This window comes from Ailuropoda melanoleuca, chromosome 5 (assembly GCF_002007445.2).
Source record: "Ailuropoda melanoleuca isolate Jingjing chromosome 5, ASM200744v2, whole genome shotgun sequence".
In the NCBI taxonomy this organism is placed as follows: Eukaryota; Metazoa; Chordata; class Mammalia; order Carnivora; family Ursidae; genus Ailuropoda; species Ailuropoda melanoleuca.
The window spans coordinates 49,842,060-49,867,807 of record NC_048222.1 but is presented as its reverse complement, the minus strand read 5'-3'; the positions used below and the strand labels follow the sequence as shown (position 1 = coordinate 49,867,807).

Sequence of the window (25,748 nt, the reverse complement as noted above, 5' to 3'; positions counted from 1 at the left end):
TCATGGCACATGACAAACTAGATGTTTGGCTTTCAATATAAGGAGTGGGTTTTTTTTTTTTTTAAAGATTTTATTTATTTATTTGAGAGAGCGTGTGCACGAGGGAGCAGGAGCAGAGGGGAGGAGGAGAGGGAGAGGGAGAAGCAGGCTCCCTGCTGAGTAGGGAGCCCCACGCAGGGCTCAATCCCAGGACTCTGCGTAACTGACTGAGACACCCAGGTGTCCCAGGAGTGTTTAAAAAAAAAAAAAAAGCCTCATTTGTTTAGTCACATATTATGCAGAAAAATAAATATTCACCCTGACTCCTATTTAGTTAAAAGTATGTTTACTTAGTTACTTTAATGCAAATAAAAGCCCAAACACCTCTTCACAAATGTTTGGCTGAACAAAGCTTGTTTACCAAATTAAAATACCTGTGTACAGGGGCGCCTGGGTGGCACAGCGGTTAAGCGTCTGCCTTCGGCTCAGGGCGTGATCCTGGCGTTATGGGATTATGGGATCGGGCCCCACGTCAGGCTCTTCCGCTATGAGCCTGCTTCTTCCTCTCCCACTCCCCCTGCTTGTGTTCCCTCTCTCACTGGCTGTCTCTATCTCTGTTGAATAAATAAATAAAATCTTTAAAAAAAAATAAAAATAAAATACCTGTGTACAATTATGCATGTTTTCTTTTTAAATTAATATGTCTCTTTATGTTTTGCTGCAAAATTCCTACTAGAAAAAAAGACATTCAAATTTGCTATTCATTCATCCATAAGCTACAGTAACTGTAGTTGCTAGGTGTGGGAACCAAAGTGTGGGTACATGGGTGTGGTCTTCCATGGGGAAGCGACCTTCTTCACCCTCATGGTCTCCAAACTCCAATATAGCTGTACCTTTGCTCATTTTCCCAGCTGGGGTGTATTGTTCCTTCAGAAGGCTTTTTTTTTTTTTTTTTTTTGGTGGGGCATGCTAGAGATGGATAAAGAGGATGAGATGATAGCAAAATCTTGCAGAAAGCTCTGTGGTTGCTGTTCTTCTCTGATTAGTCAAAAACACCTTAGGGTGACATTACTTTATCTTTTCAAAATCTATCTGATAGGCTTTTTATATGTTTTCCTGTTTATATGAGGACCTTTCTCCCTAACAAGTGGGGGCCAGGAAAGCTGGGAGGGGATGTGGTAGCTGGGACCCTGGGACTTGTCTGAGGCTCCCTGGCGCTGAAGAGAAAGACTCGAGAGGAAGTAACCTAGAGAGAGGCTGAATTGAAAACCACTTAATGCCAAAGTATCTAAATATGAGGACAAACTGGGAAAACCACTGAAAATGAGGAGGTTAGAAATACAGTGTGCAGCAGAAATGAAAATAAATTAAGGCAGCTGCCTGATGGCAATGGATGTTTTAACCAGAACTTCCACTCTGCACTCTACTAGACTCCGTCCAGTGTGGGTGGCTAAAAAGACCTGCCTGTTCAGGGTTCTGAGTGTGGGGGAAGGAATTTCCTGTGTTTAGTTCTCTAACTTGCTTCCCTTCTCATGGTCAAAGTACCAGAGCTGGCTGTGGTACTGCTGGGAATCCAGAACCCTTCGTTAAGATTCTTGGGTCTCCCCACTTGGTTGTCAGGTAAATTGATGGAGTTCTGGGTTGAGGGCAGGGTGTGAGTGAGCTAGGCTAGTGGAGCTGGTGGAAAGAGACTTCATCTCTCATTTTACTATGAAAGGAGCAAGCAGAGACAGCTATGACAATTTCACATCATCACAGTTATTAATTTTTGCCTCTTTCCCATGGAGGAAGAACTGTCCTGGAGTGTAGGTCCTCATAGACTTCACCTCACTTAAGTCCTGGACCCTCTCCAACCTATTCAAAGGCTTTGTTCTTCCCATCATCTACTCTCTTTAGGATTTCCACCTTTCCTCTCTCTATTAGAAATATTCCTGTCTGCATATAGAAATGTTAGAATCTCTCCCACCTTAAAATAAATCTGTCCTCCTGTGACTCTATGCCCTTCTCCACCTAACCCCTCCTGCTGCTCAGATCCACCATATCACCATTCCTAAAATCAGTGGTCAACGCTGAATGTCTCCACCTGCTCACTCCAGAGTTTCTTTTCCATCTTCTCCAATCATTTTCTCCAATCATTTTCTTCTCTACAACTCTACTGAAGCCCTTCTTCTCAGGATCACTGACGAGCTCCATCTCTCTAAAGCCACTGAACCATTCCCAGTCCTTCTCTCACTGGCTCTCACAGCACTGTTTGACTCAGTAGATCACTTGGCTTCTGAGTCAACATCTGCCTCAGCCTTCCTCCTACATTCCCGCTTGGCTGCTTCTTAGTCTGCTGGTTCCCTCCGCTTATTCCCGATTTTTAAATTTGTCTAAACCTCTTCTGTTCTTTAAATACATTCACTCGCTTTGGAGGAGATTCATCCAGTCCCATGGCTTTCATTTCCTTCTCCCTGTCAATAATTCCCAGATCTATATATTCTCCAGTCCTGACATCTCCCCTGAGCTCCAGACTTAACAAACATATCATGCTGCCTACTTGACATTTCCATTAGATGTCTAATTAGAATTTCAAGTTGAACATTTTTTTTAAATAGAACTGGATTTTATCTCCCAAACCTGTTTCTCCCAGTTTCCTTCACTGCAGCTACTGGCTACCATTCATCCATGCTGTGGTCTGAATGTGTCCTCCCCAAAACTCATGTCAAATCCTAACCCCCAAATCTGATGGTATTAGTGGGTGTGGCCTTTAGGAGGTGCTTAAGAACAATCATGAATGGGATTAGTGCCTTTATAAAAGAGTTCCAGAGATATCCCCAATGCCTTCCACCACGTGAGGACACAGAGAGAACGTGCTGGCTATGAACCAGTAAGAGGGCCCTCACCAGAAGGTGACGATGACGGCACCATGATCCAGACTCCCAGGCTCCTGAACTGTGAGCAATAAATTCCTGTTGTGTAAAGATACCAGTTCTGTGGTATTTTGGTATAGAACCCTGAATGGACTAAGAAAATCCAGTTATCTCAGAATGTAAACTTAAAGCCCATTCCTAACCACTTTATTCCTCTTATACCTAGATATCACACAAATCCAATTTTGTGGGCCCTATATGTGCCTGATGGCTAGGACTAGATGTCCTCAGAGTTCCCAGCCACATGATTTCCAGGATTAGTGCTGTAAGTCTTCACTCATGGTTCTGTACTTTCCAGGCTGGGTATGAAATGGTAAACCCAAAGTGCGCGAAAAAAAATGACACTGATGCAAACTGAGTCTTTCCATTTATCTTAGCCACTCTAGTCTCTATGACAAGTGATCTTTGTTCTCAAGAGGGATGAGCAATTGAATTTTTTCCAAAAGCCAACTTCCCAGGGAAGGAACCCCAAGGGGTGGAGGCATGAGGGTTGGGTCCTCTTGGGGTCTAATGTTTCCAGTCTGAATGGTTGGAGACATTCATATGGGTTGGGCTGAGTCAGAGGCTAGAGGAAGGTTGGAGGAATTAAGCAAGTCTAATTGGAAAGCTGCATCTGCATCTGAGAATGAAAAAAAGCCTCCTTCCCTTTTGAAAGTGTCAGTTATTCTAACAGCCAAGGAAAAGAAATGTGTAATGAATTTTGTAATAAATTCCAGGAATTGCTAAATATATGTAATGAACCATGTGGGCTCTTACTGTAGGTCCATGAACACTTGAAGTGCAATGCAGATGTCTTGACTGTACAGAATACAACCCAGAAATTCCTCCATTTTCTTGAACATGTACTGTTCAGGGTTGGCCTGCAGGTGGAGCTGTAGCCCACAGAGGGACTGCATGTTCTACAGCATGGCAGGGGACTGACGGGATGTTAGATCCAGATAAGTAATTAGGATATTGCCCAAGTAGATCTTGCCTCCTTGATTCCAGATGTGATTCATTCAGCACTAGAAGATGACTAAGGTACTGCACAGGCAAAATGACACCATAATCTGACAGACTGAGCCTCTCCCATTGTTCTGAAAGCTCTCGGACCAGTACACGGAAGTATCTACAACCTCCTCCAGGTCCAGGTAGGTGATAAGAGAAGAACTGCAGAGCGGCAGAGATAGTATCATCTGGATCTTCACTGGTGAATAGTGGAGTGGTTGGATTTTCTGTTCCCTGGACTGGTGACCACTAAAGTATAGTTCTTCTGGTGTGGCTGATTTTTTTTCTCTTTCTTTCTTTTTCTTTCTTTCTTTCTTTCTTTCTTTCTTTCTTTCTTTCTCTCTTTCTTTCTTTCTTTCTTCCTTTCTTTCTTTCTTTCTTTCTTTCTTTCTTTCAAGATTTCATTTCTTTATCTGTCAGAGAGAGAGAGCACAAGCAGGGGGAGCAGCAGACAGAGGGAGAAGCAGGCTCCCCACTGAGCAAGGAGCCCGATGAAGGCCTTGATTTCAAGGCTCTGGGATCATGACCTGAGCTGAAGGCAGACGCTTAACCACTGACTGAGCCACCCAGGTGTCCCTCTGGTGTGGCTTTCTGAGATGAAGTACTACCTATCTCTGAAATCTGTAGTTCTGGCCTTCTCAAAGTTCCTATTCAGCTATCTTTTTGTTTTGTCCGGAGCCCTCTGATGTACTTCTGTGCTCTCAAAACACATGGAACTTGCTGGGTCTCTTGTACACCAGGTCATGAGGGCCCAGGAGGGATGGCTCAAGCTCATCTGTCAACTCACCTCCTACTACACCTACTTACTATCACTCCTTGCCAAGACTCTGACCTTTGACCTTGCTTCTGCTTTGTCTTCCTTATTTCTTCCATAATCCTTTAGAACTGGAAAAGGCAGTCTTTAGGCAATTCATGCATCCATGTACTATTTCCCTTGTAGGCTACGGAAATGAGACTCATGGTTTAGCTTCCATAGGTAGAAAGGATATCTTCTCTACACTTCAGAAAAAACAATGTGATTTGAGTTCCACTATCTAGTTCTAGTTATGCCTTAAATCTGAATTTAAAAAATCCTTTCTGGACAAAGCCTAACTTTAAGTCTTGATGTAGAGTCAGTGCAAAAAATAATCAAAGTCTCAAAGGTCAGAAATTACTTTGTTCTGGGGCGCCTGGGTAGCGCAGTCGTTAAGTGTCTGCCTTTGGCTCAGGGTGTGACATGGGGTTCCGGGATCAAGTCCCACATCAGGCTCCTCCGCTGGGAGCCTGCTTCTTCCTCTCCTACTCCCCTGCTGTGTTCCCTCTCTCTCTGGCTGTCTCTCTGTCACATAAATAAATAAAATTAAAAAAAAAAAAAAAGAAATTACTTTGTTCTATAACTACACTGTCCAGTATGGTAACCAGTAGCCCCATATGACTATTTAACTTTAAATTTAAAATAATGAAAATTAATTATAATTTAGAAATTCAGGTCCTCATATTAGCCACATTTCAAGTTCTCAGTAGCCACATGTGGCTAATGGCCACCATATTGGACAGCAAGGATATAGATAGAACATTAACATCATTGTTAATGTAATGAAAGTTCTATTGGATGGCTATTCTAGAGTTGTACCCACCTCCCCTTCCTGAAGCACTAAGATACTTTATGGAGAAGGAAGCTTCCCATAAGTTTTGCAGGATATGGCACTACATCTAAAAATATATTTTTAAATAATTACTCCTAATAGTTGTTGCCCAGGACTCCTAAGAGGCTGGGTTAGTCAATAAGTCCCACCCACTCCTCCAAGAGTCAGTGATGTTCTCTCTCTCTTCTAAAGAGAGGGTACATAGTTTGTGGAGTCTAGTGCATAATCAAAATTTTTTATTATATTCAAAAGTTATTTTAAAATGTCAAGATAGCAGTAGCAGAGTATAAATGCAATTACTGGCTTTTCCAAGTGAGGGGTCAGTATAACTGCATAGGTCTCACATCTATGAAAGCTGGCTTTGTTCAAGATAATCGTACCTAAAAAAGAAATCAAGGCAGCCCTGTGGGCTCACTGGGGAATTTGCTCATGAGTGGCAATGCCAGGGACCACAGCTGGGCCAGCGCTGGCCATGCTCAGACGTTAAGTCAGACAGCTGCCCAGGGAATGCCTGGACTGGGGGGAGCCCCCTAGCCAAAAAGAAGCAACAGGAAATAAGGGCCCCAACATGTTATATTGGAAAGCCCAATGCTGGAAGGTCTTGGCATGTCATCTGCTTCCAGCTGGGTATGTTTCCAAACCAGGGCCATGTGCAGCCAGGAAGGCTGAGATTTGTCATGGCCATCATTTTAGGAGCCACTGGAGGACAGGGGAAAGGACACACACCCAGAAACTTCAGCTTACCTACTTGGACTGTTGATGTACGGTATCCAGGAACTTGGGCAAAGGGGAGGTCTTCCCTGCCTCAATCTGAGAGACAAGGGGATTTGAGGAAAGGCCAGAACAACAGTCACTCAGAACTTCAAAATGAATCATCAATGCCAATGAGGAAGATGGAAAAGAAGTAATCTACTTGTAACTTGGTTAAGCAGAAGCTGAGGAAAACAGACAAAAACTAAAAGAGCTGAGGTGGAAGGTGAGACTTGGAATCTGTAAACATTCTGTAAGATAAGTAAATTAACTCCCACAGCTTTTTAGAGTAAAGCAGATTGGTACCTACATGGAAATGCTGGTTAAAATTCAATAAAAAAATAATTTTTTAACAAATAGCTGAGCTCAAAAGGGGAAAAAAAAAGCTTTCAGAATAAAAAGAGAAAAGAAAACCATAGTGGGTTTCAGTGTGAGCTGACCCTCCAATTCATTTGATGATCTAAATAGTTCTTGTTCAGGGCTTTCTTCAGGTGTCCTTGTCTATCATATTGCCTCCCTACCTTGGGCAAAGAAGACCTGGCCCTGAGCCCAGCCCAGGCTCTTGGCCACCCTCTCTGTTCAAGCTCAGAAGCTGAATAAAGGATCTCTCTGAGCTTCCTGAAACACAGAATCTGGGGACCCAAGTAATGTCCTCGAAGGAAGACCCTTGAAGTATGAAAAGAATAGAAATGTCCAACCACCCAGCTTGGGAAAGCAGTATGGAAACTTGTGGTTTTAATTTCTCACATGGGACTTTTTAATTTTAATCCTAAACCTGGGCAGATAGCAAAATTCCAGTAGAGAGGAAAGAGGAAAATATATTTGAAAACTAGATCAACCGGGGTGCCTGGGTGGCTCAGTTAAGCATCCAGTTCTTGGTTTGAGTTCAGGTTATGATCTCAGAGTCATGAGATGAGCCCTGGATTGGGCTCTGCACTCAGTGTGGAGTCTGCTTGGGATTTTCTCCCTTTACCCCTGCCCTCCTCCTCTCTCCCTCCCCCCATGCAAATGTTCTCTCTCCCTCTCTCTCAAATAAATAAATAAATAAATAAAATCTTAACAACAACAACAAAAAACAAAACAAAACTAGATCAACCTAATAGAAAGTAGAGAAGAAAAAAGTCAAAATTAAAGAATGGTAAATAGAAAACAACATAATGGTAGGAAAAAGTCCAAATAGGTCAATAATCAAAGTACATATAAATATTAACATATTGAACTTGGCTACTTAAAGAGATTTTTAAAAGGACTTTTAAAAATTCAATCATGTTCTGCTTATTAAGAGATACACCTAGGGGCGCCTGGGTGGCTCAGTCATTAAGTGTCTGCCTTCAGCTCAGGGCGTGATCCCAGAGTCCTGGGATCGAGCCCCACATCAGGCTCCTCCGCTGGGAGCCTGCCTCTTCCTCTCTCCCTCTGCCTGTGTTCCCTCTCTCGCTGGCTGTCTCTCTGTCAAATAAATAAATAAAATCTTTAAAAAAAAAAAAAGAGATATACCTAAAGCGTGATGATGGAGAGGTCATTATGTAAATGTATAATATGGACTAAAAATTTAATAAAAAGTAAACAAATATAAAATATAAATATCAATTTTTTAACTTTAAGCCAAAAGGAGGGTTATTATATAAAGATACAAGGATAAACAGAATAAATCACATTGAAGAAATAGTCATTTGGAACCTCATATGTGTTTGTGTGTGTGTGTGTACGTAAATCGAAAATCATAGTTGTAGAAGACATAAACAACACAAGTAACCCTACACGCAAAATTCAAAATACACGTAATTTCGAGCACACATGAAACATTTATAAAAATTTAATATGTCAAAAAGTAAATTTCAAATGAATACTAATGATGCAATCATTTGAAACATGTTCTCTAATAACAATGAGATAAAATTAGAAATCAATATAATAGTTACGCTGTCCTATTCATGTTAGAAGCTTCAAAATAATTATTAATTAGGGGAGAAAAATTAATGAAAATTACCAAATGCCCAGACAATGAAAACACTAGTACCAAAATGTGTGGTATGCAATTTAAGCAGTATTTAGGAGGAAAGTCAGAGCTTTAAATGCATATAATAGAAGAGAAGGAAGCATATACCTCAAAAGTTAATTAGAACAAAGAATGCAAAAGAAAAGAAATAATAACAAAAGGAAGAGAAACAGATGAAAAGGGGGGAAATCAATAAGGAATCAATAGACCCAAAGGCTAGTTCTTTCTGAAGACTAATAAAACAGGCAAACCTGGCAAAATCTATTGAAGGAAAAAGAAAAAAAGTGCGGAAAAAGGGACATGACTACAAATAGTCAGTTTTTAAAAGCCCTAGAAAATACAATGAGTATCATTACACAAATAAATTTGACAATTTAATGAAATGGACAGTTCTTTAGAGATATATAAATCACTAAAATTGACTTGAAAAAGAAATGGCAACCTTTATATTTATTTATACCCATTAAATAAATTGAATCTGTAATTTTAAAATTGTACCCATTAAGTGTGTCTCCTCAGGCAAAAGAAACAAAAGAAAAATTAACAATTGGGATTATTCCAAAATAAAAAGCTTTTGCACAGCAAAGAAAGCCATCAACAAAACAAAAGAACAACCTACTGAATGGGAGAAGATATTTGCAAATCATATAAATGATAAGGAGTTAATATCCAAAATAGATGAAGAACTTATACAACTCAACACCAAAAAAAAAAAACAGTCTAATTAAAAATGGGCAGAGGACCTGAATAGACATTTCTCCAAAGACATAGAGATGGCCAACAGGCAAATGAAAAGATGCTTGACATCACTCAGTATCAGGAAAATGCATATCAAAGCTGCAATGATATGCACCCCATACCTGTCAGAATGGCTGAAATTCCAAACACAAGAAACAACAAGTATTAGTAAGGACATGGAGAAAAAGGAACCCTCCTGCACTGTTGGTGGGAATGCAAATTGGTGCAACCACTGTAAAAAAAGAGTGTGGAGGTTCCTCAAGACATTAAACATAGAAATACCATATGATCCAGTAATTCTATACTGGGTATTTATCCAAAGAAAATGAAGATATTAATTCAAACAGATATATGTGTCCCTGTGTTCCTGGAAGCTTCATTTGCAATAGCCAAGATATGGAAGCAAGCCAAGTATCCACTGATAGGTGAATGGATAAAGAAGATGGTGTATGTGTATATATATATATATATATATGTATATATATATATATATACACACATATATATATACATATTTGCATGCAATGGAATGTTACTCAGCTAAAAAGAAAAATGAAATCGTCATTTGGAACATCATGGAAGGAATTAGAGGGTACTATGCTAAGTGGAGTAAGTCAGACAGAGAAAGACAAATACCATATGATTTCACTTATATGTGGAATATAAAAAAACAAAATAAAGGAATAAACAAACAAAAGCAGAAACAGACCCATAAATACAAAGAGAATATAACAAATACAATACAAAGAGAACAAACTGATGGTTGACAGAGGGGAGGGGGGTGAGGATGGACAAAATGAATAAAGGGGAGATGGAGGTACAGGCTTCCAGTTATGGGATGAATAAGTCACCAGGATGACAGGTACAGCATACGGAATATAGTCACTGGTCTTATAATAGTGTTGTATGGTAACAGACAGTAGCTACATGGGGTGAGCATAGCATAACATATAAATTTGTTGAATCACTATATTGTACACCTGAAATTAATATAACATTTTATGTCAGCTGTATGTCAATTAAAAAAAAGAAAACTGTACCCATTAAAAAAGCACCATGCCAACCAAGTACTTACCCACATAGGTGAGTTTAACCAAATCTTCAAAATTTATTTCCTGTATTAGACAGACTTTTTCAGTAAAGAGACAGAAGAGATCCTTGCTTCATTTTATGAGATAAGTATACTTTTGATACCCAAACTGCACAAAAACAATATGAAAAAAGAAAATATTTAGTTATTCTCACTTTTGAACATGTGCACAAATATTTTAAAACACTACCTAACTGAACTGAATTAAATAACACATTTATAACACATCATAGTAGATAAGGTACAAAGCAAATACAGTAAGATGTTAATCATAGAACCTGGGTGGTTGATGTATGGGTGTTCACTGTGCAGGCCCACTTATCTAGTTTAAAATTTTTCATTGGAAATCCTTAGGAAAAGTAAGAAATAAAATCTTTGTACATCTGCAACCTCTACAAGCATATCATGACAGAATCCCAAGAATGACTAAAAAAATCTATCAGTGTAATTCATCTCACTAGTACAGATGAGCAATTTATAAAAGTACAATTTATGGGGCCACCTGGGTGACTCAGTAAGTTAAGCATCTGATGCTTAGTTTCTGCTCAGGTCATGATCTCAGGCTCATGAGACTGAGCGCCCCCCCACAACCAGTCGGGCTCTGGGCTCAGCAGAGTCTCTTTGGTATTCTCTCCCTCTCCCTCTGCCCCTTCCCCCCACTCACATTCTCTCTCCCAAATAAATATGTAAAATCTTTTTCTTTTTTAAGTGCAATTTATGGAAAAAAGAAAAACTACTGGCAAACTGGGAATGGACTACAACCTCATCTTCCTGATGGAGAGTGTTGTAGGATTAGGCTTGGCTATTAATGGCAGAAAACTCCAAACTATATAGAATTTTACTTCTCTCTCATATAAAAGACTAGTTAGGTGGCCCAGAGCCAAGTTCCTTGTATCATATTGTGTCATGTGTGATCTTTACTCCTAAGATTACTTCGAGTCCAATATATTGCTCCAACTCCAGTCATCACATCTGCATTCCAGGCTGCAGGAAGTAGAAAAGGGGAAAGTGGTATGTTTCCCCTTTAGGATACACTGAAATTTTCATATATGACTTCCACTTACAACCCCATGGCAGAAACTAAGTTATCTGCCCTCATGGAGTGGAAAGTGGCTGGGAAAAGCAGGCATTTTCTTGGCAGACATGTCTTCAGATAAAATGTAGATTCTGGGATGCCTGGGTACCTCAGTCAGTTAAGTGTCCAACCCTTGATTTCAGCTCAGGTCATGATTTCAGGGTTATGAGACTGAGCCTTGGAGCCTGCTTAAGGTTTTCTCTCTCCTTCTCTCTTTGCTCCTCCCCCTTCCCTCTCTCACTAAAAAAAAAAAAAGAAGATTCTACTTAGGAAAAAGGAGACAACCAATTCTGCGGGGGAGGGGAGCACCCAGCAGTCTCTTCCACATGTATCTATCAGAAACCTCTAGAAAACATGATACTTAGTGGTAAAACATTAGACATGTGCTCTTTAGATTCAGGAACAAGTCAAGAGTACCCATTATCATAGCTTCTCTCCTTTTGTTTTTTTATTTAAGACTTTTATTTATTTATTTGACAGAGGGAGAGAGAAAGCAGGGGGAGGGGCAGAGGGAGAAGCAGGCTCCCTGCTGAGCAGAGAGCCTGATGCGGGCTCAATCCCAGGACCTGGGATCATGACCTGAGCTGAAGACAGATCCTTAACCAATTGAGCCACCCAGGTGCCCCTCCTAGCTTCTGTTAAACACTGTATAGAGTCCTAGGCAGTGTGATACTTAAAAAGAAGCAGGAGGAGGAGGAGGAAAGAAGGAAAGATAATTTTTCTTATTTGCAGACCATGGGATTAGTTACATAGAAATTGCAAGAGAATTTGTAGGTAAATAATTCAAACAAATAGGAGAATTCAGCACTCTGGATACATTCAGAGTGTAAGAGAAAAAATATATATTTATATATACTTATATAAAACCTCTCATTTACAATAGGTACCTAGGCAAAAATCTAATGAAATATATGTAAGACCTATTCGGTAAAATTACAAAACATTACATAAAAGATGCACTGGATAAATGATAAGACACTGAAGGACTGAAAGATATAATTGTGTAAATCTAGTAGCTCTCCCCATGAATTTATAATAGATCTATGAATCACTTAAATTCCAATCAAAATCCCAACAAGACTTTTCATGGAATTTAACAATCCTGCCCTAAAGTTCATGTGGAAAATAAAAGAGACAAAACTAGCAAAGAAATTTTTGAAAAAGAAAACTAAAGAGTGGAGGTTTGCCCTAGTAGGCTCTAAGGCCATAGTTATTTAAATAGTGTGGTATTGAGGCAAGGATATAAAAATAGGCCAAATGAGCATAATAAGTCAATATTGACCTATACATATATGGAAACTTGGCATGGGACAGAGATGGCTTTACCTGTCAGCAGGGAGTGGTGACCATTAGATAAATGGTACCAAGAGAACTGGCCACATCCAGTGCATATCTTGGGGGGAGGGGGTATTTAGATCTCTACTTCATGCCATAATAAAAATACAGTCCACACAGATTAAAAATTTTAATGTATGGGGGAAATCTTAAAAGTTAAATAGTAAAAACAGGAGAATGTCTTCATTATATTTCTTTAGGTTTCCCAAACAAAATGCTAAAAGCACAAATGATAACAGTGAGAATTTGAATACATGAAAATATAAAAATTGCATTAGACAAAAGATACCATAAATGGTAAAAATGCAAGCCACAGACTGGGTGAAGTTAATTACAATACATACTATGGAGTATCAGTATCTAGAATATAAAATACTCCTGACTAATCAATAAAGAAAAACATGTAATGTGGTAGAAAAATTGCCAAAAGTTTCGATAATTTATTATAGAGGGAAACTAAATCGCCAAAAAGAGTAAGAAAAGGTACTTTCATGGGGCGCCTGGGTGGCACAGCGGTTAAGCGTCTGCCTTCGGCTCAGGGCGTGATCCCGGCGTTATGGGATCGAGCCCCACATCAGGCTCCTCTGCTATGAGCCTGCTTCTTCCTCTCCCACTCCCCCTGCTTGTGTTCCCTCTCTCGCTGGCTGTCTCTATCTCTGTCAAATAAATAAAATCCCGGCGTTCTGAGATCGAGCCCCACATCAGGCTCCTATGCTGGGAGCCTGCTTCTTCCTCTCCCACTCCCCCTGCCTGTGTTCCCTCTCTCGCTGGCTGTCTCTCTCTCTGTCAAATAAATAAATAAAATCTTTAAAAAAAAAGAAAAAGAAAAAGAAAAGTACCTTCAGAAATAAATGCAAATTAAAACCATAATGAGGTATTATTTCATCCCTATCAGCTTGGCAACATTTCATAAGTCTGAGAAGCCCAAGTGTTGGTAACACTGTAGCAATAAAATAAAGAAAGAAAAGAAAAGAAAGAGGAAGAAGAAAGAAAGAAAAGAGAGAAAGGAAGGAAGGGAGGGAGAGAAAGAAATTTAAAGAGAAAAGGAAAGAGGAAGGAAGGAAAGAAGGAAGGAAAGGAAAGAGAAAGAGAAAGGAAGGCAGGAAGAAAAAAAGAAAGAAAAAGAGAAAAAAAGAAAGAATTTTAAAACATGGTTGGTGTGAATGTGCATTGTTCAAAACCACACTGGAGAATAATGTTGCAATATCAGATGAGGTCAGTATGCACATACCCTATGACCTAGAAATCTCCTTGGGGATATATATCCTAAAAAATGCACATACATGTCCCTGGAGAGACATGAAAGAGAATACTTATTGTAGCATTGTATTTAACACCAAAAACTTGAAAACAAACTAAATGTTTAAAAACATGATTGTGGATAAATTGTGGTGCCAGAGTCACACAATGAAATACTAAATACATATGTACTAAATATATAACAACCAGGCAGGAAGGATACATGCTAATTTTGGGATGGTGATTACCTTTGCGCAGAGAACAACAGAACTGGGCAGTGGGGTCTGTGGTTGAAACGTATCTGTATTGTTAAAACAAAAAACCCTAAAGCCATTATGGCAAGATGTCAACATTAGTTAAATCTGTTAAAAACAATGAGCCTGGGGGCGCCTGGGTGGCTCAGTCTGTAAGCGTCTGCCTTCGGCTCAGGGCGTGATCCTGGCGTTATGGGATCGAGCCCCACGTCAGGCTCCTCTGTTGAGAGCCTGCTTCTCCCTCTCCCACTCTCCCTGATTGTACTCCCTCTCTCACTGGCTGTCTCTCTGTCAAATAAATAAATAAAATCTTTAAAAAATAATAAAAAATAAAAAATAAATTAAAAAAAAAACAACAATGAGCCTGGCCATATGTACAGACTGACAAGGAATGATTTCCAAGGCACACTGTTAAGGAAAAAAGCTGTGGAAGAATTTGACAAGTAGACCACCATTTGTGTAAAAGGAGGATCAGCTTGTGTTGAATATTTCTGAATGATACAAAATAAATGGACAATGATGATCTCTAAAGGGGGAGGAGGCTGGGGACTGGGGTCAGCAGTGGGAAAGAGACCTACTTTATGTACCTTTTTCTACTCTTGGACTGCTTTTATCACTTGCATTTGTTTTCTCAAAAGTAAAATATTAGAGCAAAAAACATCTTTAATTAAAATTATTTCTACCCCAACAATGCATTTAGAGCCAAAATTACTGTTTTGAGGAATATTTTGCATAAAAATATAAGTGTATCCTTATGTTTGCCATCTTCCCAAATGACTGATTTTTCCAAAGAGTTCTTGATAATAAGTTCCTTATGATCAGTCACACAGAAATATACACTCTGCCCGCTGCATCTGCCTTAACTGTGCATCTATTTATATGGTATGACGGATACTTTCCCTAATAAATCTTACCATTTCCCCTGCTAAGGAACTGAGTGCTGACTAAATGGTTGATGACACATGGGAGTTATTCCTACATTTTCCACACGCAGTAGGACAAATCAATGCAATACCCCTAGTGCTGGTAGAAACACTAACAGCTTTGGGGCGTTGTCAGAAGGGGTGGGGAGCATGCGATGAATCCATAGTTTCTGGACTTTCCTATGAGGGGCAGCCTGAGGCAATTTGAGAGCAAAAGCAGGATTTGGAGTTCCTAACCTCGCAGGTTTTATTTCTGTGAGCTAATCTACAATCAAGAGAGCTCCCACGCTGTCAGATCTAGAACTCAACTACTTCTAACAGTAAACTTCCCTCTTACACTTTGCTTTGAGTTGCTTAAGTATGAGTTTGTTTAAAGGCTGATTACCTGAGAGAGTAGTGATTTTCAAACCTTTATCATAGGACCACTTTAGGAAACAAAACTGATCCTCACTGCCTTCTGTTTCCCCAAACTAGACCTCCAGGGTCCCGTGCCCCAGCTGGTGTAAAGTGCGAGATTCTGGTTTATACCACTTTCTGGGTATCGAGGAGGCAGGAGAGAGACTCAGGGTGATAGGGGAAAAGAGGAAAGAGGCTTTAGTCATCTCTTTTTCATGTCTTTCATTTCACAACTTCTTCCTTCCCGCGCCTGCTGTTGTGCTCCCTCGCCTTGTTCCAGAGCCAAAAGACAGGTCAACTTTGCTGCTTCAGATCCAAGTTGGCAGAGGTTGTGGCAGCAGGGTGGTAACTCTGCCTGACGTACTCAAGCTACACTTGGGACATGTCCAACAGCAAAGTCACTCAGTAAACAGTTCTCTGTATTCTCTTTTCCTTGAGCTGGCTGGAATATCTAGGACCCAGTACCACCCACTCTCTAATTCGAGACAAGCCCACAGACCAGAAACTTCACAGATCACCCTATCTTAAAGCAGTCTTTTGTGAGGTACAAAATGCCATCTACAAAATCATTGATAAGCTACATTATTTCAATTCCAAGCCCTCCCGATGTCCTTTTCAGGGCTTGGTTTTTCTATTTTTAGGAATATTTCCTGTACATCATTCATTCAATACTCAAGAACCTTACTAAATGTCTATTTTGTGCCTAGGTTTCCACTAGGATTGAGTGCGGGTAAGGGAGAGGAACAGATATTATATGCAACAGTTCCTTGTTTTAAGCTTACAAAGTGACTGGAGAGAGAAAAGTCAATATGAAATAAAGAATAACTCAAGAGAAAATATCTTTCAATGCCAAAAGCAAGGACTAAATATCAGAGACCTGGAGAGATTAGGAAACGCTTTAAGAAAGATGTTGGGCTGGAACTGGGTTGTTAAGGAAGGGCGGAAGGTTGCGGAGGGTTTTCTAGGTGTGACATAATAGTGAAGACCACAGACCAACAGACTGTGGGACTCTCAGGTCAGTCTAATAAAGCAACTCTGATACCCGTAAACAGGTAAATAAACAAAACCAAGGGGCAAAAATAGGTTCATAAGTTAAGAATTAGTTATTTTGCTACATATGGACTGCTAGAGATCAAAGGGACCTCATGAATTATGTCATCCACCTTCTGCCCTCATTTTACAGATGAGAACACAGGATTAGAGAGGTGAAGTGATTTCACCATATCAGGTAACAAATTAGTGCCAGAGCGGAAATTAAACTCCAGAGCTTCTGACTCCCAACACATCACACTCTACTTTAAACCATCAGACTATTATGCTCAGATGACTCCAGGCCAACTGGGACCAGTGACATACTGACAGTAACAATGTAAGTTTCAAAAGGGAGGATTGTAGGAGGGATAAAGCTCATTTTCTACACAGATACTTGGGATATTTCTAAATTTTTCTTTTCTTGAATTGTAGTACTTATTGCCTCATGTTTCACCTCCTTTGCTTCTACAACATGGCCCTGCTGGCCTTTCTGACCTTATTTCCCAACATTCTCCTCTCTACAGCCTCTACTCTAGCCAGATATGATCGTCCACAGTCCCCAGCTTTCACCAGGCTCATTCTCCCCTCTGGGGCATTGCTCCTGTCATTTCCCCCTTCTCTAAGAATTTTTTCCCCTTTTCAACATTGACATAAAAACCTGGGCTTCACTTAGGATCTTCAGCTACTTCAAGTCTTCTCTACACTCCTACCTAATTCAATGCAAACCAGTTCATTTCAATAAAATGTTATGAGGGACCTGCTGTGTGCTAGGAACTCTTACTAGGCACTCAGGATTCCAGACTCAGTAAGGCATGGGTGCTGCCCACTAGAAGGAGAATGCAGGCAGACGTTGAAATTAAATCATCACCAACCAGAATCATAAAAACAAGTACAAAAGATAGAGACAGCACAATCGACAGGATTGAAAGGGAAGAGACCTCACTGAGAGAGTGATGTATGAGCTAGGTTAATGGATGAGTAGGAGTTTGTCAAGGGCAAAATTGGGGGAAAGGGAAAGAAAAGACTGGTCTACGCAGAGAAGACTGCATGCGGAAATTCACAGCATTTGGTAAATTTTGTTTTGTTTTGTTTAGTAAACCGGCTTTGGATTTGGTACCAGTTTCTGGTTTGCCTTCAAAATAGTGTGCAAATAGATGAGCAAGGGGAGATATGGTAAGAGAGCTCCTCAGGGGCTTCTCACCAGGCTACAGAGGCTGGACTGATCCTGTCAATGATAAAGAGCTACTGAAGATATTTAAGTATCAAGTGTTAGGTTGGGTGTTTCAGAGGAACGTTGGCCCTACCTTATATTCGAGTAATCAAGTAAAGCTAAATGAAAGAAAGTTCTGGAAACAGACTCTGAAGAATGGGTAAAATTTCAACAGACTGAAATGGAGGGGAAGTTATTACACCATTAGTGGAAACAGCAAAGCTGCCATTCAATTGTTACCGTATTGTTCTAAGTATGTTATTTTTTCACCTGAGACATATTACCTAAATTCTTCAAGGACAGGGATTATTTTTCAAGTTTCCTTTTAATAGCTCCAAGTACCTAACACATCTCCGGATACACAGTGGGTGTTTGGTCAATTATCAATGACCTTTGGGATATGGCAAAAAAAAGAAGAAAAAGAGAGAAGAAAACCTCTCATTTGTTCATGACAGAAGCTTGTGTTTATTCCTAAATCTGTTGCTAGGAATGAAAATTCATAAGGTTTTATAAATCCATAATTTGAAATGAAGATGGTGTGTATAATTGGAAGCTTATGGTTGTCTAATAAAGGACAGAAGATTCCAATTAAAGCCAAAATTCCATCTCTAAGCAGCCTTTCTCACTGTGTGGGCATCCCAACTGCTAAGTTTGTTTAATAGATCAAATTAAATGGATGACTGCTTTTGAAGGGCATCTTAGGGACTTGGGACTTAGCTTTCCTTTGGTGCATGTGTCCCTAAGCTCACTACTGACAGAAGTATTCAGTTTTATTATCGGAAAACCAAACCACTTTTAGACATTGAGGAGAGTGATAATATGATATAAACACTTTGTGAAAGACTACATATACATGTTATTTATTTCTTCTTTAAGAAAAAAGGGGGGGCAATAGTTTCCCCAATTCTCTTTGTTTGTTCCAAATCTTATCAGGTTCTGAAAAATACCCTGTCCAAAAAAATTTATTTAGGTATAAAGTAATTTTTGTTCCATAAAAATAAATGTTGTTTTTATATGTTCAACTGTGCTCATATTGCATTACATATGTTATTTTTAACTCATAAGTGGTGAGATGCTGTCATGCAGGGATGATATTCAAAATAGTTAACAATGGTACAGCATGTACACCAGTCATTGAGAGTGGACCCCTGAGCAATCTGGATGGATGCCAGCTGGTTCTCCAGACCTGCGTATACAAGCTCCATCTCAGCCCTGGCATAGTAGAGTTTTAAGCTACTTTTGTCCATGTGTTTCCCTTTTGATAATAGTCACACATTTTCCATTAGGAGGCCTGCCCTCCCCCATTCCAAGCGATCTTGAAGGAAATGACCATTATGGGACTTCCCTTTCCCTTGGCCACAAGGCTGAGACATGTGATCCAGATTTAGCCAGTCAAAATATCCCATTCTTTCACCACAGTGATTAATTGAGAAATGGGTACATGACCCAGTTTAGGCCAAGTAGAATCTTCCCCAGAACTTTTCCCCTGGACTTAATTGGGATGATTTCCCCTACTTTGTAAACTGCTAAACTTGAATGCATTGAACGTAAGGCAACTGGACGCCACATTGCCTTCACAGAGGAGAAATCCTACTGAAGAATAAAGCCAAGAAGAAATAAATGATCCTGAGAGAGGACTAGAGAGACAAGGTTCTGACAACATTATTCGAACCTCTGGAACCAGCCATGCCTACAGCTGGGTGCAATCTCCTGGACTTCCCATTAACTCAAAAAATGTGTTCTCTTTATCTATCTTTCTCTCTTTCTCTCTTTCTTTTTTCCTTCTTTCTTTTCTTTTGCTTAAACTAAATTGAATTGAATTTCTTTCCCTTGCATTCAAATAAGTACTGATTAATAATTATGCCCACATAACATAACTTTATATAATTTCCATTACACAATGCTGATGAAATCTTGAACTTAATTGAAAACTCTGCTTTTTATTAGATTGTCCTAAGGCTCCAAACCAATACATTATCCAATTAGAAGTCATCATGGGTCCTTAATCAGGGGAATAACAAAATAAAGATGGTGCTTTAGAAAAGTTTGTCTGCCAGGGATGTGTGGAAATAATCAAAACAACATATGCTCATACATGCATTCGAAATATATATATATTTCCTTAATTTTCAAAGATGCCAGGTACCATTTCTTTTTATGTTAGCATAACTGAAACGAACTGTTATTGTCCCTACCTTAAGAATGCTTAGAAATTATTAATACACTCTGCTTTTTATTATTTGGGACACTGAATCATAGATTTACAACTTTTACTTGTCCTACAAGCAGATATTAGGAAGTTGCTATATGCAAGTTACTGTTAGAGGCTCTAGGGACAAAAAGATGAATTAGACAATTTCTCTGCCCTCGAGGAACTCACATTCTGTGAGAGAAGCAGAAGTGTAAATAGTTAAATAGTGTAACTGTTGGCAGGACTGGAACCCTTCCTTCTGCTGGAGGTCTCCTCTTCACTGGCATTATTAACTGAGAGCTGTATGCAGGGAGGAGAGTAGGCGCACAAAGGTCCGTAAGAGCAGCTCCTGAGTATTTCAGGCCAGGCAGCTAATTGAATCATGTAGCCCTGGGTTTTCTTGCATTTCAAGCACAACTCAGATTGCATTTATCTTTTTTTATGTAAAGAACTTCCTCACAGGAAAAATAAAGAGTTATTCCATGGTTGTTGAACGTAGTCTTAACTCTCTGTTTACAAGGCCAGACATGATATTTAGGAAGTCACTTTGGTTGATTTATACTGCAAACTGTAAATTAAATTTAAATTTTAAGATGTTTAATTATGAACAAAATTCTTGAGAGCACAGTGAGGGGACCCACTAAATTTATATTTTCAATCATTAACAAGACTCTGCTTATTTGGAGCCACTCCCTCCTTAAAGATGCATAGCAGTTAGATCTTTAGAGTGGATTCTGTGGCAAGGAACACCTCCAGGCTATCTCATTTTCCTCAATTCCTCATTGGAATTTCACAATAACTTAACACAGCTAGAATTCACTACAAATTCCTAGGAGCTAGAAGACAAAAAGATGCTGACAACAATTTATTTTACCTTTTTTTCTTATTCTAGTTCCTGTATCTTTCTGTAAACGTTGTTTGCTTTAATGGATGGTTGGAGGGTTTGAAAAGGAGAAAAAAATATAAGTCTTCATTCCTTTTCCCTTTCCATTTTAACTGGCTCTTTAATTCTCCATGTAGACTTTCAAACTAAATGTAGTCTAAAAAGGCCTGGTTTTTACTTCCAAAGTAACTCTTAAAAGGGGGGAAATATTTATTGTGTTAGATTTCTTATTGAAAAGGATTTAGTGCCTGACTTCTAAATTAAATGATTTAGGAACTTAAAAGCTCTTTAGAAATTACCTAGTCCATGTTGGGAAAACTGGACAGCTACATGCAAAAGAATGAAACTGCAGTACTTTCTTACATGATACACAAAAATAAACTCCAAATGGCTGAAAGATTTAAATATGAGACCTGAAACAATGAAACTCCTGCAAGAAAACATAGGCAGTAAGTTCTTTGACATTAGTCTTAACAATATATTTTTGGATATGTCTCCTCAGGCAAGGGTAACAAAGCAAAAATAAACAAATGGAACTATATCACACTAAAAAGCTTTGAACAGCAAAGGAAACCATCGACAAGACAAAAAAGCAGCCTACTGAATGGGAGAAGATACTTAGAAATGATACATCCAATAATTGATATTGATACAAATCAATATCCCCAAAACCTAAATAATCTGATTAAAACATGGTCAGAGGAGCCGAACAGACATTTTTGCTAAACTACTTGCTTAATTCACAGAGCTAGTAAGGGTCACAGCCAAAACTAGAACCCAGATCTCAACATGATTGTCAACATTGTTGGAGAGTTCCCTACCCATTTCTCATAATAGCTATTACAGATCTTCACAACTGTTTTCATGAATCTTATACAACTATCTCTCCATCACTCTGGTCCCTACTTCACAGAAAACTAAAAGCTACCAAGCATGACTCCAGTTTCCACTTTTAAACTTTCTCATATCTCATCTCAAAGGAACATTATCATTACTCTTCAAGGGGAAATCCTGCCATTTGTTACCTGTATCACATTGAGTCCCAACTTTTTTGAGAGCCTATTTTATTAATTATTTCTTCTGACATATATGGGAATCCTTTCTCCACTCACTCCTTTTTAGTACATAAATATACTCAAGGACTTGCATTTATAATGATGTTATGTCCCATTCCAGAACCATTTTTTCTTTCCTTTTCATCATAACCAAGCATATTTTAAGAAACTGTTCCTACATTCTCACCTTACTCACTCCTTCAGCTTTGAATATAAGACTTTTGACACTATCACTCAACTGAAAGTGTTTGGGCAAAGACCATCTATGCCTTTTAAGGACATTTCAATTTCCTCCTTGTGAGAACTCTCTTCTCTTTTGACCACTTTATTCCCATCTTAACACTGAGTTTGTAAGCTTTTCTCTTTCCCTTCATTCATTCCTTAATTACTAATGCTTCCTAACGTTCTGTTCTCAGCACCCTTTCTTTCTCATTTTGTACTTTCTTTGGACAAGTCCCACTTAATCCATGCCCAACTCTGACACACAAATTTGTAAAATGTAAAAAATATTTTTCTTAAGTTTTCAATGTTAACCAGAAGTAATTTTATTAGAATATTATTTACTTAAATATAAAAATAAATATAAATTCCTTATGCTTATATATAGCTCTTAACAAGCTTATAACCAAATCTTTATAAAATAAATTCAAATAAAGCTAAAAATCTAAAAAACTCCTAAGATGAAATAAATATCAATTTATGTGGATAGTTATATTTTTTTTCTTGAAACTAAATTGCCAACTCAGAATGTGAATATGGGGCCAGCTGCTAATAACATAGGCTCTTTTTATTTTTTTTTTAAAGATTTTTATTTATTTATTTATTTGAGAGAGAGACAGAGACAGAGAGAATGAGAGAGAGAGAGAGTGCAAGCTGGGGGAAGGAGCAGAGGGAGAGGGACGAGCAGACTCCGTGCTGAACACAGAGCCCAATGCGGGGCTCGATCCCAAGACCCCGTGATCATGACCTCAGCCGAAACCAAGAGTCAGATGCTTAACTAACTGAGCCACCCAGGTGCCCTGTTTCCTTTTAATTTAAATAGGACCGTGTACCGTGAGATGATTCAGTTCTCCCACCACTGTTCTCTATTCACAGTACTATGAAACCTTCATTCACATGAAGGAGCACACAATGATACCATTTCATCTTCACTTGACCTGATTGCATCATTTACATAGTAAGCCAGGCTCTGTGATACTTGGCACACACAAGATTATAAAAATAAACACAAATGCAGACATTGAAGTAAGTTGGCAATACTATTGATAAAGTGGTCATCCAGATGATCCAGATTATTGGTGAAATGAAAGCATGAATATAAGCATTACTATAAAAATCTATTTAGCAAACACATAAACCTCTGAAAATATATTTGATGGATCCCAGTGTTCTGGCACCCGCCATTTTGTAAACCCCATATCTGTATCTATAGCCCAAAACCCTCTCCTGAGCCTCTGCCCTGTATATGCAACTGCCTACTGAAAATTTCCCTACCTACATGACCTATAATCACCTCAGATACAACATGTCCAAACTGAACTTGTTATCATTCCCCACGCACACACCCACCTTAACCTGTATTCCCAATCTTAGTTAATGACATCATCATCTACCCAGTTACTTAAACCAAAAACTCAAACTAGTTTCCTACCTCTGCCTTACCTCCTACATTCAATTGTTACAGATACTAACTTCCTTCAAATCAATGGTCATTTTTCTTTTGACCCAGAAATCCTACTCAAAAATATCCCAAGGATATAATCAAAATATTAATAAAGCAACAAATAAACAAAGAGGAAAGATGTTCACTTCACTATCATACTTAATTAAAAAAACTAATGAAGAAATTAAAAAGAAAATTGGCATGACAATTTAAGAGTAGCGGAAGAGTAAGCTAAATATGGTAGGGGTTATCTTTATTCAGAAATAACATAATATTCTAGTTCTTGGCAGACTACCTATCAAGTTTCTTTTTAAATGCCCAGTGCAAAGCACTTTAAAAATGCTAAATTTAAGAATAAATTTTACACCCATGATTGATTTATTGATTTATCAGGAACACAAGAGAGATCCTCAGAAGCCAAAATAAAGAACAAGAAGAAGGGGATCATAAATCTAAAGAGGTATAAGAGATCTGAAGCCAGCTACTATCTTGGGTATCTGTCAACCTTTGGTGGCCTAGCATTTTAGTTTTGAAGGGCATTGAGCATGGCAAACAAGAGATAATGTAAGCCCAAGGAAAGCAGGATATTATATTGGACTTTGCATATAGCAAGGAATCCCAAAAATCCATATCCTCAGTGAGTAACCTAGAAAACAATCTATCCCACACTCTTGGTTTTGATTCAGGTTGTGATCTCAGTGTTGTGGGACTGAGCCCTGTGTGGAGCTCTACGCTCAGCTTGGAGTCTGCTTAAGATTCTCTTTTCCTCTTCCTCTGCCCCTCCTTCCCCTACTCCCTCCCTCCCTCTCTCCCTCTCTCTCTCTCTCTCTCAAATAAATAAATAAATCTTTAAAAAAATAACTAATACAGCTAATAAACTAATTCAACAAGTTACAGGGTATAAGATTAATATTCAAAAATCAGTTATGTTGTTATATACCAGCAGTAAACAATCCAAAAGGGAAATTAAGGAAACTATTCCATTTACAATAGCATCCAAAAAACAAAAATAGCTCAGAATACATTTAACCAAGGAGATTAAAGACTTGTACACTGGTAAGTATAAAAAACCGCTGAAAAGAAATTAAAGAGCTAAATAAATGGAAAGATACTCTGTGTTCAAGAACTGGAAAAGAATATTGTATATGGCAATACTACCCAGAGCAATCTACAGATTCACTGAAATTCCAAAGGCCTTTTTATGCAAAAACAGAAAGCCAATCCTCAAATTCATGTGGAAGTACAAGGGGCTCTGAACAGCCAAAACAATCTTGACAAAGAAGAACAAAGATGGAGGCCTCGTTCTTTCTGGTTAGAAACTTACTACAAAGCTACAGTAGTCAAAGCAAGGTTGTACTGCATGAGAATAGACTGATAGAGCAACAGAATGAAATTGAGAATCCAGAAATAAACCTATATATCTGTGGCCAACTGATTTTCAACAAAAGTGTCAACACTATTCAATGGAGAAAACAGTTTTTTCAATGAATGATACTGGGACAAATGGATATCTATATATAGAAGAATGAAGTTGGACTTCTGCCTCACAACACATAGAAAAATTAACTCAAAATGAATCAAAGACCTAAATGTAAGAACTAAAACTATAAAGCTCTTAGAAGAAAAAAAAGGGGTAAATCTTCATGTACTCAGACAATGGATTCTTAGATTAAAAGTATGAGCAACAGAAGAAAAAATAGATAAACTTGACTTCATCAAAATTAAAAACTTCTGTACATCAAAGAACATTAAGTTAAAAGACAACCTCAGAATGGAAAAATATTTTCAAATTATATCTGATAAGAATAGCGTCCCAAATATATAAAGAACTCTTAAAACTCAAAAACAAAAGGACCAAAAACCTAACTCAAAAGTGCACATAGGACTTGAATAGACATTTCTGTTAAAAAGAATATACAAATGGTAAACAAGCACATGAAAAAGTGCTCTACATCATTAGTCACCAGGGAAATGCAAATCAAAACCACAATGAGATACCACTTCACACCCACTAGAATAACTATAACAATAGAACAAAAACAGAAAATAACAAGTATCGATGAGGAGGAAGAGAAATTGGAATCCTTATATATTGCTAGTGGGAATGTAAAATGGTGCAGCCACTGTGGAAATAGTTCAGCAGTTCCTAAAAAGTTAAACATTTAATTACCATATCACTCAGCAATTCCAGTCCTACGTATAAATCCAAAAGAATTGAAAACAGGGACTCAAACAGATACTTGTATGCTGATGCCAATACTCATTACAGCATTATTCATAATAGTCAAAAGGTGGAAGCAGTCCAAATGTCCATCAGCAGATGAATGGATAAACAAAATATGGTATATATATTACTCAGCCATAAAAATGAAGTACTGATACATGCTACAATACTGTTGAGCTTCAAAAATA

General features: G+C 38.5%; 1 long non-coding RNA gene across 4 annotated transcripts in view; it reads right to left on the bottom strand.

Moving 5' to 3' along the window:
* The window catches only part of LOC109489855, a 67,027-nt gene that overhangs the window by 7,066 nt on the left and 34,213 nt on the right, over window positions 1-25,748 (bottom strand). For all 4 annotated transcript variants that reach the window (XR_004625612.1, XR_004625611.1, XR_004625614.1 and 1 more), the window contains exon 2: window positions 10,066-10,189. This is a non-coding gene — a long non-coding RNA (uncharacterized LOC109489855). The remainder of the gene's footprint in view (window positions 1-10,065; window positions 10,190-25,748) is intronic.